Source organism: Mustela putorius, unplaced genomic scaffold, assembly GCF_011764305.1.
Source record: "Mustela putorius furo isolate JIRA1106 unplaced genomic scaffold, ASM1176430v1.1 tig00003858_pilon_pilon_pilon, whole genome shotgun sequence".
NCBI classification, from domain to species: domain Eukaryota; kingdom Metazoa; phylum Chordata; class Mammalia; order Carnivora; family Mustelidae; genus Mustela; species Mustela putorius.
In genome coordinates, this window is record NW_025422010.1 from 32,089,061 (window position 1) to 32,107,977 (window position 18,917).

An 18,917-nucleotide genomic window follows, 5' to 3' on the forward strand; every position below is an offset into this window, starting at 1 on the left:
GAAATACATATTGTAAAAATATCTACCAAGGAAACAAATAATGTTAAGAGAGCAAATGGTGGTGGTGGGAGGTGATTGGAGAACAACCTACCACATGGAGAACAAAGTTCAGTGTGGGTGATCAAGGAAGCCAAGACTCAAAGGATGAGATAGGGCTGACCAGGATCAGAACATAGAAGAGAGAACTCAAGGGCTGCCTGGGTGGCGTAGTTGGTTGAGTGGCCAACTCTTGGCTTCAGCTCACGTTGTGGTCTCAGGGTCGAGAGATCGAGCCCCATGTCGGGTTCTGTGTTCAGTGTGGAGTCTGCTGGGGATTCCCTCTCCCTCTCCCTCTGCCCCTCCTACTCTCTATCCTTCTAAAATGAATAAATAAATCTTTAAAGAAAAGAGAAGAAGAGAGAAGTCCAAAGTAGTGGAAACAGCCTATGAACAAATCCTAATTTAGAAAAGCCTTAAAAGAACTTGTTGAAACTTGTTGAAAGAACTAAAAGGGAATCAGGACGGTTAGAGAATGGGCAAGGGGGACAGAAACAGCTTACTGATGTAGGCAGAGCCATGGAACTCTATCAGTTAACTTTTGCAAACCAGCAGTCCCAACATTGAGTGGCTTAAAACAATAAAGACACTATTTCTTGTGATTCTTGGGGTTCTTCTGGTCTGGGCATGTGGCCGGGGCTGGAAGATCTAAAATGGCCTCACTTGCATGTCTAGGGTCTCAGCTGGGATGGCAAGGATGGTGGTGGTTGGGTCTCTCATCTTTCATTGGAAGCCCAGGCTTCTTCATGTGATGGTTGTAGGATTCCTAGAAGCAAGAGAGGACAAGCTCCATGGAGCAAAACTTTTCCAAGCCTCTGCTTGGGTCACAGTTGCTAATGCTCCATTGGCCAAAGCAATTCACACAGTCAAGTCCTGATGAGAGGCCAGAACAATTCACCTCTAGATGGCAGGAATTGAACAAGATGGCCATTAGTCAATATAGTCTCAGGAATTAAAGTAGAAGTTTTGTTTGTTAATTGAGTACCTGGTCTGGGCTGGGCTCCATTCAATGATTCCTTCCTTCCTTCCCTCATTTCTCCGTTCTTTTTTTCTTTTTAAAGATTTTATTTATTTATTTGACAGACAGAGATTACAAGTAGGCAGAGCGGCAGTCAGAGAGAGGAGGAAGCAGGCTTTCTGCTGAGCAGAGAGCCCAATGTGGGGCTCGATTCCAGGACCCTGGGATCATGACCTGAGCCAAAGGCAGAGGCTTTAACCCACTGAGCCACCCCGGCGCCCCATTTCTCCGTTCTTTAAAAAAATTATCTGCTGTGTGTTAGGTACTGTCTTAGATTTGCTGCTGAGTAGACATGGACCTTGTGGTCAGACAGTTCCTATTACAGTGGGGAGATGCATGAACAGGCACTGGTAGTTCAGGGTGGCCAGCGCTGCGGCAGAGGTGTGCCCCAGTATAATGACGCGAGGGAGAAGAGGACAATCATCCTAACCAGGGGGTGAAGGAAGGAAGGTTTCCAAGCTTGAGCTGGAGTCATAAAGAATAAGAAAGTGAGGACAGGCATTCAGGGGGCAAGAAGGGAGCAGGGCAGACATCTGAGGCCAGCAATGGTTAGAGACTGAGCCTGGAAACATGGGACTTGAGCTTTGTTAATGCTTCCTGTTGCACGCCACACCTGGTCCTGAGCACCAGGGTCAGGGCTGGGCTTGAATGCACAGTAATGGTGACAGGAATCAAGGGACCCTAGCACTGGGGAAGGGAGGGGTGCGGCTGGGTCTGACAGAGACCACAGACTGTCCTGGTGTCATTCTGCAACCTATGCCCAAGGCCCTCTGAAGCTTGTGCCAGGGATCTCCCATCAGACTGCAGACCCCTGAGTCATAGAGTCAATGCTGGCAGACTGCCTCAGCAAAGCCCCAGCACCTCCTTGCTAGAAATAGTTTCCAGAAGCCCCCATACAGATTGTATCCTAAAGGGACAATATGGTATGAGTGTATTATTCACTGCATTTTCCATGTACAGGGGGTGAGGATGGGGAGAGAAACAGAAGGAATCTCAGGAAATGTGTATATTTATCCTGGCCTCGCCTTAAGAAAACCCAGCCACCAATCCATCAAAAATGAATTTGAGTTTGGATAACATTAGCGTTTAAGGCAATGCTCTTCTCTTGTATTGATTCTCTGTGGGTTGAAATAGAAACAATTTTAGAAATGTAGTCTTAGGTTTCCTTAATCTGCGTGGCTCAGAGAGGAAAAGGCTGTTGTCACTTGTGCTAATAACCACAAGGAACATGGTTCTAAAGTGCTTAGCTGGAAAATGAATTCCAGAAGCCAACCCTGGCCATGTCTCCAGGGAAGACATGGAAGTTGTTTCCTAAAAATCCACCCTTTTTCTTTCCTTACAGGGAGTTGCCTTAGGTGCAGAGCCACTTGGGGAATAAAAACATGTAGAATTAAGGATTCCCAGGAAGGGAAGAGTCAATATGGGGTGGGCTCCTCATTATCATTGGTGAGTTAAGGGACTATGTTCCTTGTACAGTTGACTTTGGAAGCCCAGAGAGGTGTCTGCTTGCCACCATCCAAAAGAAATGTCTGTTCGGAGTTCCATTATGATATTCTTTATTTTTATTGTATTTTATTTTATTATGATACAGTTCTTTAGATTAAGGTGTTGAAAGTGCCTGTTCAAATGTGTATGATGTTTGAATGCCTTAGCAGAAAATATGTGTCACAGTAACATGGAGATCAGAGAAGGGAGAAAGGTTTGTAGCATAGGGCACTGCACTGGGAAGAGAAGACATTGTGCAACATGCAATGCTCAGCGAGAGGTCGTGGAGTGTCTAGGTTTGGAGTCTAAATGCAGTGAGCCTGGCAACCCCCACATGGAGGTTCTGCTCTTTCTAAAGAAAGTCATGTCTGTAGTTTGTGCTGAGCTTTCTAAAGACCCGATATTTGAAGCCTAACATCCCAACCCTTTGAATGTAGGAGAAGAGGTAGGGATGTCAAAATTGAAATGAGAGTGGAAGTCAACAACTCTTTTCCCTCAGAGCCTGCCCTGTTGCCTCTTGTAACTAGTAGAGCCCTTGTGGGTGTTTGCCCACATAAAGATGGTCTCTGTTTGTGTAAAGTGTTGGCACAGTTTGCAGTGTGCCTTGGAGGAGCTATCTGTTCTGTGGCCTTTTCTCTGTCACCTGAAATTTATCACTTCACACCCTCCTCCTTCTCACCACCCACGTATCCTGACCCAGATCTGGGGGGCCCGAGCGTGGGAGGAGTTTAGAAGGTGACGACAGATGGACTTGTCTTCCTGATCACAAGTAGGGTCCAAGGCCTGCTCCTTCAGAGACTGGACTTCCTTTTCCTTTCTCAGGCCTCTAACAGCCTTCTCTGGCAACCATGTGTCTCCAGAATAACACTTTCCTTTTAGGTATAAGTAATTTGCTTCTAACAATTATAGTGCACCTCTCCATCAGCAGCCTGCATTTGGGGATAGCTTGTGCACATGGCTGACTCAGCCCAATGGTGATGTTTCAAAGGGACAGACCTGGAGACATAGATGGGGTGGCTTCCCTGAAACCCTGCCAGGAGGCCAGAGCTCTGGACATTGACCTCCTGTCACATTGTCCGGGCTCATTAAGGTGAGAGTACAGATGCTCAGTTCACATCAAAAATTGGGGTTTACAGCAGGTGAGGCCACAACAGGCATACCTGGAACATTCCAGGGCAGGAATGCAGGAGAACAGCACCATGCTGAGACTGTGGTAGAGTAAGTCTTGGAGGCTCTCAGATTCTAGGCTAGTTCTAGTGCCTGGATTATCTTGGGTTCATAGAAAGTCATTGTCTCCCATTCCTTCCATTAATGACCAACTACCTTCCCTACTACTCTGTCTGGTTTTAGAGTTTCTGTTTTCTTGTGGCTTCTGCTTATTGAGTCAAACTGAAGACTTAAGGCCTTTGCAGACTAGTTGCTTTTGGCATGATTTCCATGGTCCCATTATCAAATGGCCCACCTTCTCCCCATAAAGAAATTTCCAGAAGAGAAAGTATGATGTATCCAGGTGATCACCACTATGTTTATTTGTTTGGGTGCCCACTCCTTCCAAGGCTGCTGGCCAATATAGAGATTAATTTTTCCTGATTCCAGATATGATCTAACCAACTGTGGCAGAGGGCAGGTGGGGAAGGGTGTTGTCATGCAACCATAGGCACCCATGTGGGAAGATCTCTTGGAAGGAGTGGAGAGCATGGTAGCATTCCAAAGCTTGACCTGACTCCTGTGCCTGGCTGTCTAAGGTGATGGCAACTCTGATAGCAGCCAGCTTCAGTAGTCATCTATGCACTTGTGATGCTGAGGAAATCTTAGATGGTTCCATGCATCTAATACTAGTTTTCTGTTGGCTTGTTCATTTGTCCTACTGGCTGAGGGCTTCTGATGTCTAATATAATGCCCACCACATCCTCAATACCCAGTACTGACTTGTGGAATAAATAGGTGTTTGCTGCTAGTTTATCATAGTAATATCTCCTTTCCATCCACCTAGATTATAAGCATATTTAGCATATTTTAATAATCTATAGTGCCTAAGGACCAGGTATACAACTGGTGATTATTTAATACTTACAAGGCTTGTTAAATAAACAAGCGTAAGAGAGATTGTAGGGTATGGTCTACAGCCCTTCTAAATGGGGATTCTAGAGGACTTTAGGTCAGCTTGTCCTATTGTAAATAATTAGACCATTGACTGAAGAAACTGAGCAGGTGGGATAAGGCGTTGAAGAAATAAAACAAGGTCTTAATCTGGGGTCCTCATGGGCAGAGCCCAGACTCACTTGACTATAAGGAGAAAAATGACCTTCTTAAACCTCATTAGCTCAAACTCCACTAATTTAGAGTAAGCAATCACTCAGACCCACGGAGCAAAAGTTTGCTTTTGCACTTTGAAAAATGCATCTGCAAAGTCAGGGAGCAGTGTCAGAAGGAAAATGGGAGGGTGGGGTGGATGGGAGTGAGAGGGTGGGTGAGGGATCAGGCTGACTAATGACTACAAAGCATAGGCCCACTATTAAAGCTCAGGAGGCCCTCCCTGAATTCTTGTTCTGTAGCGGCTAAGGGCCCTTCTGTGCATCTTCCATCACAGCCCTTAGCACACTGCTGGGAACAGACTGGGAACAGTCTGGGAACCCCTTGAGGACAAGGCCTCCAGTCCATTTTCTTTGTATCCTTAGCTCAGAGCCTGCCTAAATAAATGTTTCCAGTGAATAAATAAAGCAAAGTTTCCACAGAACAGTCTTCATAAATATGAATACTGTGTTTATTCCAAACAAGTATTATTCTAAGACTAAGGTTTTACAGTTTTTAGTCTTTTAGTGAAGTCCTGGACAACTTGGTCTTTCAGACCTACTATTACCGCTAGATAGTCTATGTTTGAAAGGCAATTTGATGATTAAGATTAAAGTTAATAGATTTTGAATAATTAACCTATTGGTAATTAGATATTCACTGTTACATTGCAATTTGTTACAAAGGTGCTCACCCCCTCGTCCCCCTCTGGGATCCCAGGTCATAAAGAAGAAAATGTGTAAAAGAGTGAGTAAGTGAATGAATGAATATTGTACAGTCTCTCTCACTGTAGTTCAGGTGCTTCACCTCATGTGGCAGTTTGCCTGCTGGTGGGCTTTGGTGCATAGAAGGAAGCTATGATGGGATTTGATGGCCAGGACAGGCCTGGCTGGCGCTAGAGTTACAGTTGGGGGAAAGAACAGCTCTGGATGGGCAAACCTAAGGGCAAGGGTGGGCCGAAGCCCAGTTTTGCAGGAGCTTTATGGTGAAGGCTGTAGAGGATGGCAGAAAGTTAGTGTGAAGGAAATCATAAAAAGGGCAGACAGGAGTTCAGATGTCACCAAGGACCTGGCCAGCAGGTGGCATCCCAGGAGCATTGGCAGGCCCCAGGATCCTGCTTCCCACCCATAGAGATGCCATACTTGAAGTCTAGGAAGCTGCTGAAAAGGAGAGAGGTGCAGCTCTAGGCCTGGAGGGGATAGAGAACAGAGCTTGTCTTTAGTTGCCAAGAAAAGGACAGAAATGAGTATCATAATTGAGATATAATTTGGTCACAAGAATAAGACAGTTGTCTTATTCTTATTGAGTACTCATAATTGAGTATCATAATTGAGATATTATTTGGTCACAAGAATAAGACAGTTGTCCTACTAGCAGTGGGACATGGAGCCACTAGCAGTGGGACATGAAGGCAAGGCCGGACTAGGGCAGGAGTAACTTGAAGCTGAGTCCTTTAGTAACAATCTGCAAGTTTTTCAATCCCCTTTGCTACTAACATGTCTTTAGAGAAGGCGTGACTCTGGGTAGAGGTCTTTCTGGAATTGGAAGACAGTATAGAGTTCCTAGTTTCAGATGTAGGACAGTGTCAGATTTGTGGATTAATTTAGACAAACCCTTCAGCTGAGGACTAGAAAAGGTCAACAACTGGGAGTAGTCTGAAAGCATTGGAATGTTAATAAAGTAGTACAGAGTTTAGCTGTATTAGATTAAAATACAGAGATGTGGCACTGGTAAATCACCCTCAATTTAGGCTGGGACTTTGAAAGCCTATACCTTAGAATATGGGTGAACAAGAAGTAAAAGGACCCTCTAAAGACTCCAGCCTGAATTGAGTTACTAGATGGGCCAGAAATTCTTAATACCTGAAACGGAATTAAGATAATCCAAAATTTTTATCATTCTCAAGTGTATGGCAAAAGCAAGTGAAAATCACCTCAGGGAAAGATATTATTTTATGTCCTAAATTATTTCTATAAATAATTCTTTCATTACATTGTCTGGAATGCACTGAAAGACCTATAAGGAGATAAAACCAATATGAACAAGAACTTGACCAAAGAAAAATTTGAGGAGTACCCACATGTTGAAAATAACAGGTATAGGCTTCACAATAATTATGTTTATTATTTTAAAATAATTAAACCAAGATGGAAATTCCAGCAGAGCATAAGAAACTCTAAAATTGACATAACAGATTTAAAAATTGGTTATATAGAAGTATGTAGAAGTTGGTTATATAGAAGTATTGGTTATATAGAACTATGTAGAAAATTGGTTATATAGACGTATGTAGAAATAAAGGGCAATACTGTAAGTCATGAATTCTATGAAATGGTTTATCTGAAGATTAGATGTAACTGAAGAGAGAATTAGTTAACTGGAACATAGGTCAGAAGAAATATCCAGAATGAAGTCTAGTTATATGAAAGGTGGTGGTGGGGGAAATGGAAAGGAGGGCAAGGGACACAAAAGAAATGGTGATATATTCTACTACATGTTTAATTGAAGTCCCAGAAATAGGAGAGAGAGAATGTAACAGAAAAAATATATTTGAAGAAATAATATCTCTGACATTTCCCACAAAGTTAAGAGACTAAGACAAAACTTAAAAACTTTACGAACCTCAGATAAAAAATTAAAATCTCACATGGACCATCATTTTAAAATTGCAGAAAACCAAAGAAAGAAAAGAAACTTTTAAAAGCAGTCATAGGTGACAGATTACTTCAAAGTGCATTGATTAGACTGATGGGCAACTGTGATAGGAAAAAAACAAAACAAAACAAAAGACAATGGAATGATATTGTAAATATGCTAAGAAAAAATAACTGCCAATATAGGGGAAAACTAATTTGTAACTTTTCAGCTGGGCTTATTTTGTGACTACAGATTTTGTTTAAGATAAAACTAAAACTTTAGCAAACCTGGGATAGAAATAAACTGCCCTGTAACAAAGGATAATCTCTCTGACAAAGGATATCTACATGGGGTGCCTGGGTGGCTCAGTCATTAAGTGTCTGCCTTAGGCTCAGGTCATGATCCTAGGGTCCTAGTGCTGGGATTAAGGCCCACATTGGGCTCCTTGCTCTGTGGGGGGCCTGTTCTCCTTCTCCCATTCCCCCTGCTTGTGTTTCCTCTCTCGCTGTGTCTCTTTCTGTCAAAGAAATAAATAAAATCTTAAAAAAAAAGATATCTATAAAAACTCTACCTTGTATAATACTTTATTATACTTAGTGTCATGTGTTCCATGTCTTTGCAAATGGAACATGTCTTTGTACATGGTACATCCATGTATTTGCAAATGTTGGGATTTCTTTTATTTTTATGGCTGAATAAAATGTAATTTAATTAATAATATATAATTTAATATTTAATTTAAATTTAATAATATTTAATTAATTGTATTTAGTGTGTGTATCTATGTAGTTGTAGCTATATCTAATCTATATCCATATACCACATTTTCTTCATTCATTTTTCCATTGATGGAATTTAGGTTGCTTCTATATCTTGGCTATGGTAAATAATGTTGCAGTGAACATGGGAGTGTAGGTATCTCCTTGAGATTCTGATTTTAATTCCTTCGGATAAATACCCAGAAGTGAGATTGATAGATTATATCCTAGTTGTATTTTTTAATTATTTGAGGAAACTCCATAATATTTTTCGTAGTGACTGCATCAATTTACATTTCCATCAACAGTGCACAAGGGTTCCAATTTCTCTACATCCTTGCCAAAGCTTGTTATGCTTGTTATCTTTTTTCTTTTTTAATAATAACCATCCCGACAGGTGTGAAGTGGTATCTCATGTGGTTCTGATTTGCGATTATCCGATAATTAATGATAATAAACAGAGTATCCTTTCATATACCAATTGGCCATTTGTATGTCTTGCTTGGGAGAAATGTTTATTTCCTTTCCCCATTTTTCAGTTAAGTTGAAACAAACCAAAAACAGAAGACAAAAGCTATATGATACCACTTATATGAGAGATTTAAAATAGTCAAACTCCTGGAAGCAGAGAGCAGAGTGGTGGTTGCTGAGACAGGAGGAAGGGGAAGATGGGAAAGAAAGTGTCAGTTATGTGTCTTGGAAATCTGCACAGCATAATTAACAATACTGTATTGTATACTTACAGATTTACTGAAAGGGTAGATCTTATGTTAAACATTCATTACTAATACTAATAGTATAACTACGAATAGTGAGTTAAGAAGGCAGGAGGAAACTTTTGGAGGTGACAGTTATGTTTATGGATTGTGGTCATAGTTTCATGGGTATATACTTATCTCTAAACTCATCCAGTCATATACATTAAATATGAACAGCTTTTCATATGTCAGTCATACCTCCATAAAGTGGTTTTTTTTTTAAAATAACCATTATTGGGGTGCCTGGGTAGCTCAGTTAGTTAAGTGTCTGACTTGGTTTCAGCTCAGGTCATGATCTCCTCATGGTAGGATCAAGTCCCATGTAGGGCTCTGTGCTTAGTGCAGAGTCTGCTTCAGATTCTCCCTCTCCCTCTCATCCACTTTTTCTCTTTCCCTCTCTCTCTCTCAAATAAACAAACCTTTTAAAAATAAAAGCCATTATTAATTATATACAAAAAAGACAAAAAATAATCCTTTATGTATATATACTGACAGATTTCCTCTTGAGATCATGGCCAAGGACAAGGTGCCCACTCTCATTATTTCTATTCAGCATTATATTGGGTACCCTAGCCAATACAGCAAGAAAAATTGAAAAACAAATGTTATTTGATTTGAAGAACAAGAAATAAAATAGTGCTTATTCATAGATTATATTATTGTATATGTAAAAAAGATCTAATCTACAGATAAATTATTAGAATTTACAAGTGAGTTTACCAAAGTTTTTGTAGGCAAGTCACCATTCACAAATTAATTGATTTTGAAATACCAGCTAAATAATGAGAAAATTACAATTTAAAGTATAAATATGCAATTTATAGTAGGATCTGAAATAAAAAGTGAAATCCTAAGAATAAATCTAAAAAAGATGTGCAAGATGTAATTCAGCTAAGAATAACCAAGACTCTTGAAGAAGAATGATTGAGAAGATTTTTTCTGTTGAATGTTAAAATTTCATTTAAAGCTGCAATAATTAAGGCAGTGCATTATTGTTGAAAAAATAGGCTAATAGACCAAGAGACAGAACACATTTTCTAGAAACAGACCCATGGACATATGGGCACTTGATTAATGACAAATATCATCCTATATCACAGTGGGCAAAGAATAGTTTTTTCAATAAATGTTTGTGGAAAAAATAGATCTCCATATGGTTAAAAAAGAAAAAAAAAGAAGATTCTGACCCTTACCTAACACCATTAAAAAAAATCAGTTATAGATGAATTGTGCATATAAATGTTAAAAGCAAAATGATAAATCTTGTGGAAGACAAGACGGAGATATCTTCATAACCTCAGAAAAAGGAAAGATTTTTAAATAGGAAAAAACTACTTATAGAGAAAAGATTGATTATTTCTATTCAAATTTAAAACTTTTGTCCATTAAAAGAAACCATCAAGAGAATGAAAATACAATCCCAGTAATGAAAAAAGATGTGTTCAACACATAAAACCGACAAAGTCTACTTACCAAAATAAAGAACTCAAAAAAAAAAAAAAAAAAAAAGACAGCCTAATAGGAAAATGGGCAAGAAACTTGAACAAGGATCCCACAACAAGATAAAATACTCCCATGACAATGTGTCATAATAATAGGAAAAATTTAATTAAAGCTCTGATAATGCTACATAAGTACATAATGGCTGATTTATTTTTATAAGAATGTGGAACACCCAGACCTCTTTTTACACACTTTGGTGAGTTTGCCAACTGACACAACCATGCTGTAAAATGGTCTAGCTATGCTTCCTAAAGCTGAAGATATCCACATCCTGTGACCTAATAATTTCACTCACCAGAAATTCATGCACACATATGTCAGAAATAAGTCACAATAGCCCAGTGCTGGAAACAACCCAAATGCCCATCACCAGTAGAATGGATAAATAAAATTTAGTATATTCATATAGTAGCATACTATTCAGCAAATGAAATTGAGCAACATGCAAAACATGGATGAGTTTCACAAGCCTAATGCTAAATAAATCCAAACACAAAAGAATACATGTGTGATTCTTTTTATATAAGGCTTTAAACAGCCAAACTTAAACTATAGTGTTTAGGAATGCAAATTAGGTTATAAGATTATAAAGCAAAGCAAACAAGTGATTACCATAAAGATCATGATAGTAGTTACCTTTGGCTGGTGAGGGAGAGAGAGGCAGTTGGAGGGCTTCTGGGATGCTGGAAATGTTTTTATCTTGACCTGGAGTCATGGTTATACAAGTGCTCATTTTGTAGTTATTTAATAAAATGCATGTTTATATTTTATTTTAGGTACTTTTCCATATGTGTGGTATAATTTTGCTAGACAAAAGAGATGGGGCAGAGCTGACAGACAGCCAATAACTTGCCTTCTACCTCCTTCACTTCCTCCTCTTCTTTTTCTTCTTCTTTTTCTGAACATCACCCAGCTCTATGAGTCCTGGAACTATTTTATGTAAAAACAAAATAAATACCTTTTCCTAAAGATTTTTTTTCTTTTTACAATATTATTCTCCAAAGAATACTATTCGGGAAGACAAGTGTTATGATAAAAGAACTGACTGGAATCATTAGTCACCTCAGGGCTTGTCTGTTGTACTTTCCACATTCCATTAGTCTTTGCAATTGTGGGGGCGGGAGGACTCCTACTGTTTGGGGCTTGGAGCTCTGAAAGCAGTGAGTAAATTCTGGCTGAGATCTTAAAATACTCCTTGTTCATGTGATATTGATGCTTTGAATTCTTCTTGGATTAAGAAATATTACTTTCCCATTTGTAGATGTAAGCAGATCTGGTCAATGTTGAGAATGCTTAGAAGGTATTTCTGACCCTTGGAAATGAAGGCAGCATACTCTTCACTTCCGTGTCAGAGTACCTGAAATTTCCACCCATGCCCACAGACCCTTAGGGATTTAGTACTTTATCTTATAATTTTTCTCTCCAGACTCTCCTATAGGCAGTTGTCCCTGGGAGGAAGATACTGGGGACATAGTCAGTGTCTGGCATCTCTATGAGGATGAGTTCCTTGACATTATTTTCCCTTCCTGATCTCTGAGCACATGGAGGTGAAGTAGGGGAATGTCTCTGTGGCAGAAAAAAGGGAGGGAACCAGGGAAGGTTAAGAATAGTCACTTGTCCTTTTGCTATTGAGTTGGAAGAGTTACCTAAATATTTTGGATATTTAACCCCTTATCAGATACTTGGTTAGCAAATATTGTCTCCCGTTATGTGGGTTGTCTTTCTACTCTGATTATTTTGTTGTTGTTGTGCAGAGCCTTTTTGGTTTGATGTAGTCCCATTTGTCTATTTTTGCTTTTGTTGTCTGTACTTCTGATGTCATATCTAAGAAATCATTGCCAAGACCAATGTCATAAAGCTTTCTCCCTATCTTTTTTTTCCTAGGAGTTTTATTTTTCTAGGAGTTATTTATTTGTTTACTTACTTACTTATTTTAAGTAGCTGGGTGGGTATGGAACCAAACTCAGGGCTTGAACTCACAAACTTGAGATTGAGACCTGAGCTGAGATCAGGAGTCGGATGCTTAACTGACTGAGTCACTCCTAAGAGAAGGAGAAGATACCTTCTCTTAGGAGTTTTATAGTTTCAGTTCTTTGCTTAAGTCTTTAATCCATATTGAGTTGATTTTTGTGTTTTTTGTAAGATAAGTATCTAGTTTCATTCTTTTGCACATGGATATTCAGTTTTCTAACACCGTTTGTTGAGGAAACTATCCTCTCCCCATTGTGTATCCTTGGCATTCTTGTTAAAGATCAGTTAACAGCATGGGTAAAGGACTTGAATAGACGTTTCTCCCCAAAAGACAAATGACCTACAGGTACACGAAAAGGTCCTCAACATCACTTATCATCAGCAAAATGCAAATCACACCACAATGAGATATCGCCTGACACCTATTAGGATGGCATTTATAAATACAATAATAACAAAAATAACAAATGTTGGTGAGAATGCAGAGAAATTGGAACCCTTCTGCACTGTTGGTGGGAATATAAAACAGTGCAGACATTATGGAAAACAGCATGGAATTTCCTCAAAAACTTAAAAATAGAACTACCCTATGATCTATCAATCCTACTTCTGGGTATTTATCCAAAGGAATTAAAATCAGGATCTCAAATAGATTTTTGCAATCTCATGTTCTTTGCAGAAATATTTATAATAGCCAAGATGTAAAAGCCACTGACGAATGAATAAAGAAAATATGGTGTATCATACAACGGAATGTAATTCAGCCTTAAAAAAAGAAGGGGATCCTATCATACGAGATATGGGACCTTGAGGACATGATGCTGATTAAAATAAGCCAATCAGAGAAGGACAGGTAGTGCATGATTCTCCTTGCTGAAGGTATCTAAAATAGTCAAACTCACAGAAACAGATGGTAGAAAGGTGATGGGGCCTGGGAAAGGGGGTAGGGGGAGTTGGTATTTAATGGGTATAGAGTTGCAGTTAAGAAAGTTGAAAAGTTTCTAGAGATCTGCTGTATGACATTGTGTTTATAGTTAACAATTCTCTACTGCACACTTAAGAATTTGTCAAGAATGTGGATCTCATGTATGTGTTCTTACCACACATGCATACAATAATCAGATCGCCATCTAAGCCTGATTCTGAAAGAGATGGGGAGAAGATTGGGTAAAACTGTCCTAGATTAGTTTGAGGAAGGTTCTGCAGAGCTGCAGGGAGCGCTTAAGCCAAAGTTGGTGGATAAAAGTATTAGAAGCTAGAGCCTTTAGTCATTCATGCTCCCTGAAAGTCCCAGGGAAACAGTCTGATGAATGCAATAGTGAGGAAGAAAAAGGAAGTTGGGATTCTGAGGACAGTTTGCAGTGTCTCCCCACAGTGGGGAACTTTGAATGTTGGCTGACTTTCTCTTTGCCCTTTGAATCATCACTTTGGGGCACAAAGTTAATCCAGTGACTAAAGCTAAATCCCAGTGGTCTCAGCTATCCATATCCTTCCAGCCTCTGTGAGGCTCTCCTGAGGTTCCTGTTCTTGGGGGCACCCTACGGTATCCCAGAAGTTAGACCTTGGAGCAGGGAGAGAGGCTTGCAAAGTCAGTGTGTAAGGCCCGTTCTGAGCACTCTTTCTTTCTTTCTTTCTGACAATGTAGCTGTTGAAAGGAGGCACCATAGTCAGGTAAGAACACCCTAGAATCCTCCTTGGGAAGACTACACCAGGCTCTATTTTGGAAGGGAAGGGAGAGGAAGTCCAGATTCTAATCATTGGCTCTGGTATTCTTTTCCTCAGCTCTCTGAGCCAGCCCTACTGGATGTGACTTACCCCCCTCATTTCTCACCCTGCCTTCCTTCTGGTTGACTTCTGATGCTTGGGAGCAGGAGTCATCTTCTCTTTCCTCCTCTAGGGCCAGGCCACAGGGCATCCCCCTATACTTCCTCCCAAAATAGCCCTCCTTGACCTCAAGGCGCACTTGAATCCTCTTCCAGGAAGCGTCTGTGGCTTACTTTAACTGAAGCTCATTATCCCCAGGGTACTTTCAGTGTGAACTGATGACTTGGGGGTCTGCATTTTTGTCCAATTGTTTCTCTGTGTCTCTTGCCCTAGTAGTAGTCACTAGCTTTCCCAGGAATCTGTTCCTTTATCAGATCATTCAGCACATAATAGGGGTCCTTTTACATAGAAGGAACTTCAAATGAACAGTCAACAGGACTCCAAGGTCAGGATCAATGCCGATGATTACTTTAGGAATCTAACTGGGAGACTTCTAACATTGCCTCTGGAAGAAAAAACCTCTAGAAGCAAAGCTAGTTGTAGGGGAAGATGGTAGCATTTTCACCATGAGTAGCTTCAGAAGCATGTGGAACATTGTGGTGGAGAGTCGTGTAAGCGAAGTGGGAACTGGAGCGGCAGGTGTGGGAAGCATCATTATAGGGTGGAGATTTTTACTCTTGTCAACACATGCTGACTTAGCATAGCATCGAACCACTCTCAAAACAGTTGGGAGCATGTATCAGACATAAAAGCTCTTCTCAGAGACTAACTAATCTCTATAGAGACGAAACACTGATGTGTTGAACAATAACCTAAGGTTATTTAAATGAAAGTCCTAGATAACAGAAATGATCTGCAGCCTAGTGGTAACTAGTTGACAAATGAGAGATACAGCCAGTAAGCTCTGTTTGTTCCAAAGGCTAAAATCCAAGGTACAAACTTAGGCTGACTCTTTAAAAATGGGAGAGAAAAGGAGACAGTCCCTTGGTGAGTGCAATTCATTAGCAAGATGGGAGGCTGGAAGTGTGCAAGTTGACTTTGGACATACTCAGAAATGCCCAGAAGATTCCAGTTATAAGAAGATTCTATGAAAAGCGTGGAGTTACACCAGGGAGTCTTTCCTGTCTGATGTTAACATACCTTTGCAAGAAATAGTGTGACATTAAGGCAAAGGTGCCTGGGTTAGAAGTCATGGCCATGGGCACTAACCCTGCTTCACCATTCACTGGTGGTGTGATCTTGCAGACAGTTAATCTTCCCAAGTCACAGTTTCTCATCTGTAAAAGCAAGCCCTGCCTATGTTAAAGGACTTTTGTGAAGAGCCAAAGAGAACACATTTGTGAAAGTCCTGCGCATGCAACAGTTAGTGGATGTTGGTCATTATTATTTTATCTGATCTCTTTATTTTTTATTTATTTACTTTTTATTTTTTAAAATTTTTAAAAATTTTTATTTTTTATAAACATATAATATATTTTTATCCCCAGGGGTACAGGTCTGTGAATCGCCAGGTTTACACACTTCAAAGCACTCACCATAGCACATACCCTCCCCAATGTCCATAACCCCACCCCTCTTCTCCCAACCCCCCTCCTCCCTGCAACCCTCAGTTTGTTTTGTGAGATTAAGAGTCACTTATGGTTTGTCTCCCTCCCAATCCCATCTTGTTTCATTCAATGTGATATCACCTCACACCAGTGAGAATGGCTAAAATTACCAAGTCAGGAAATGACAGATGCTGGCGAGGATGTGGAGAAAGGGGAACACTCCTACACTGTTGGTGGGAATGCAAGCTGGTGCAATCACTCTGGAAAACAGCATGGAGGTTCCTAAAAATGTTGAAATTAGAACTACCCTTTGACCCAGAAATTGCACTACTGGGTATTTACCCTAAAGATACAAACGTAGTGACCCGAACGTTTATAGCAGCAATGTCTACAATAGCCAAACTATGGAAAGAACCTAGATGTCCATCAACAGATGAATGGATAAAGAAGATGTGGTATATATACACAATGGAATAATATGTAGCCATCAAAAGAGATGAAATCTTGCCATTTGTGATGATGTGGATGGAACTAGAGGGTTCCCTGATATGAGGAAGTGGAGATTATCTAACCTCTTTAATATACACAGTGCCTTCTCCATTCTCTGAATTCTTTAAGAGGCCTAATGCTTACATCATTAATTTGAACCTGCCTATACCACCAGTTATTATCTCTTAATTGCTTCATCTGTTTGTAGGAGCTTCTTAGATAAAAAACTGACTGTGGGAAAGAGCCTTTTCTTAGACATTCACTAAATGCTCAGAATATTGTAGGTACATGCAGGGTGCTCAAAATATTGTTGCAGTGATTGATTTCTATATCCATGAGGACCAAAATAATCCCCAAAAGATTTCCAGGGGAAGTAGATGCTGGGGTTGACATTGATGGGTAGGCCAGTTTCAACAGGTACTATTCAAGTCACAAGATACCTGGTGAGGGGAAAGATGTGAGCATAGTGGCAGATTTTAAAAAATATTTTATTTATTTATTTGACAGAGAGAGACACAGCAAGAGAAGGAACACAAGCAGGGGGAGTGGGAGAGGAAGCAGTAGGGTAGGAAGCAGGCTTCCTACCAAGTAGGGCTCGATCCCAGGACCCTGGGCTCGATCCCAGGGCTCGATCCCAGGACCCTGGGATCATGACCTGAGCCTAAGGCAGACACTTAACGACTGAGCCACCCAGGCGCCCCCATAGTGGCAGATTTTTTAAACAAGTTTTCTGGGTGTCTAATTCCTCTAGAACATTCTACCGGGTTTTGAAGTCATTTATTACTCTGATGCTTTGTGAGAACACCAAATGAAACAAAACTGAAAGAGAAAATATCCATCCAGCAGCTGGACAGCTAAGTTATTTTTAGGGAAAGGAGGAGAAGCCAGGGTTTGGGACTCAGCAAAACATACCACCCTGTTTGGGGTTGACCAGTCCCTGGAAATGCATGAGTCTAAGCATTTTCTCAGCTGTAACTCTCCAGCACATGTATATTTGAAGGGAAACTTAATCCATCTGTTTCTAATTCATTTACATTGAACTCATCAAAAAAAGCTGTTGACATGTCCTTTGCCTGGCCAAGTTCTCCATGGGTTTTCAGGAAATCCCAATATATTATTGAGTTCTTTTTGGCATCCTAGGGTTATTGGGTTTTGTCTTTACTGGCAACCCAGGGAGAGCGGAGAATGCTCTGAACTGGAGTCATTCCAAACCTGCAAAGCTCTGTTCTTTCCTTGGTCTCAGTGGCTCCCAGAGTCTGATCAGCTTGGAAAAAGAACAAAGTAAATGGCACCCCAAGATTTCATATCTCTCCTAGCTCTTAGCAGAGCCTGAAGGGTGACCCAGGAGAGGGATAAGAGTGTTTTAGAGGCAATTTGGCCAGTAGACAAATTACATATTGGATGAAGAGAATTTTAATTCTAGATACTTTGTGACCTTGAGTAAAAGAAATTCCTTTTCTGTTCTTTGATTCTCTAAAATATAGTAGGAGAATGGTGTTGCATTTTGGAGATATGTCCTAGAGATGGCTTGTGTGGTTGGTAGGTGGTTTGAGACTTTGGAAACAAATATATCATAGTATGAAATTATTTTCCTGATGACAGTGTTGACCCCTTTGAATAGAGTGTGTTCTGGGTATCCCATTTCTAGCAATGGGATGGACAATGACTAATTGTTCATGCTCATTCTTTCTTAGGCTTGGTGAGGCATCTAGCTTGGGTGTGTAGCCCAAGTCCTGAGGGATGCTGACTGATCCACAAAGGGGTTAGGTTGCTGATACCTGAGTCTACCAGCCTTTCCACTTAATACACACACTTGGGCAGACACACCAGGAGCTTTGTGTTCCTGCCAGCAGAGATATAGCTAATACCCCACGGGAGGAGATAAACATGTACATTCTCCAGAGAACTGAAAACTAAAGAGGAACTTGGGAACTCACAACTCTCTTCTTTATTTTAAATATGAGGAAAATTGGGGTTCCAAGAGGCAAGATACTGTGCCCGACAGAAGACATTGATTTTATGCCAGGCTTCTGCTGAGTGTGATTGTATTTAATAGCACTGGATGGAAGATATTTTTAATCCCATTTTGCAGATGAAACATCTGGGATGCAGAAGAGGCTGATAACTGGCCAAGGTCAGTCAGTGAGCAAGTTATGAACTGAAACTTGAATTCAGCTCTGCTAACTTTAAAAGTCAGTTGACACAGAGCTAGTTAGTGAGGAATCAGAACACAGAGTCCTGGCTCCTAGCCAAAGAATGTTCTGATGTGTAAAAGTTGGGTCATACCTCCAGTGTTCATGCCCTCCTGTCTATAACATGTCCCACTGTCTGGACCTACCAAGGGGTTGGCTGCCCAGGGAGAAGAGGCCATTGGCAGAGGTAGAGAATGATAGAGGGTACAGCGGATAGAGGGGGAGCTGAATCTCTCACCTGTTCAGAGCCAGGTCCTGTGAGTGGCCTCCAGAGATTCCCATATAGCCACAATGACAGAGCAAGGTTTACAAGCCAGCAAGTAACAATGACCAGTCAATTCAAAAAGGGCCAACATAGCACCATACTGGTAAGACACTTGCCACTTTCCGTCTTTTCTCTCTACCCTTTTTGCCCCAACACACCAAGGGTTGAGAGGATAGTAGGAGATGTCCTAAGAGTAGACCAG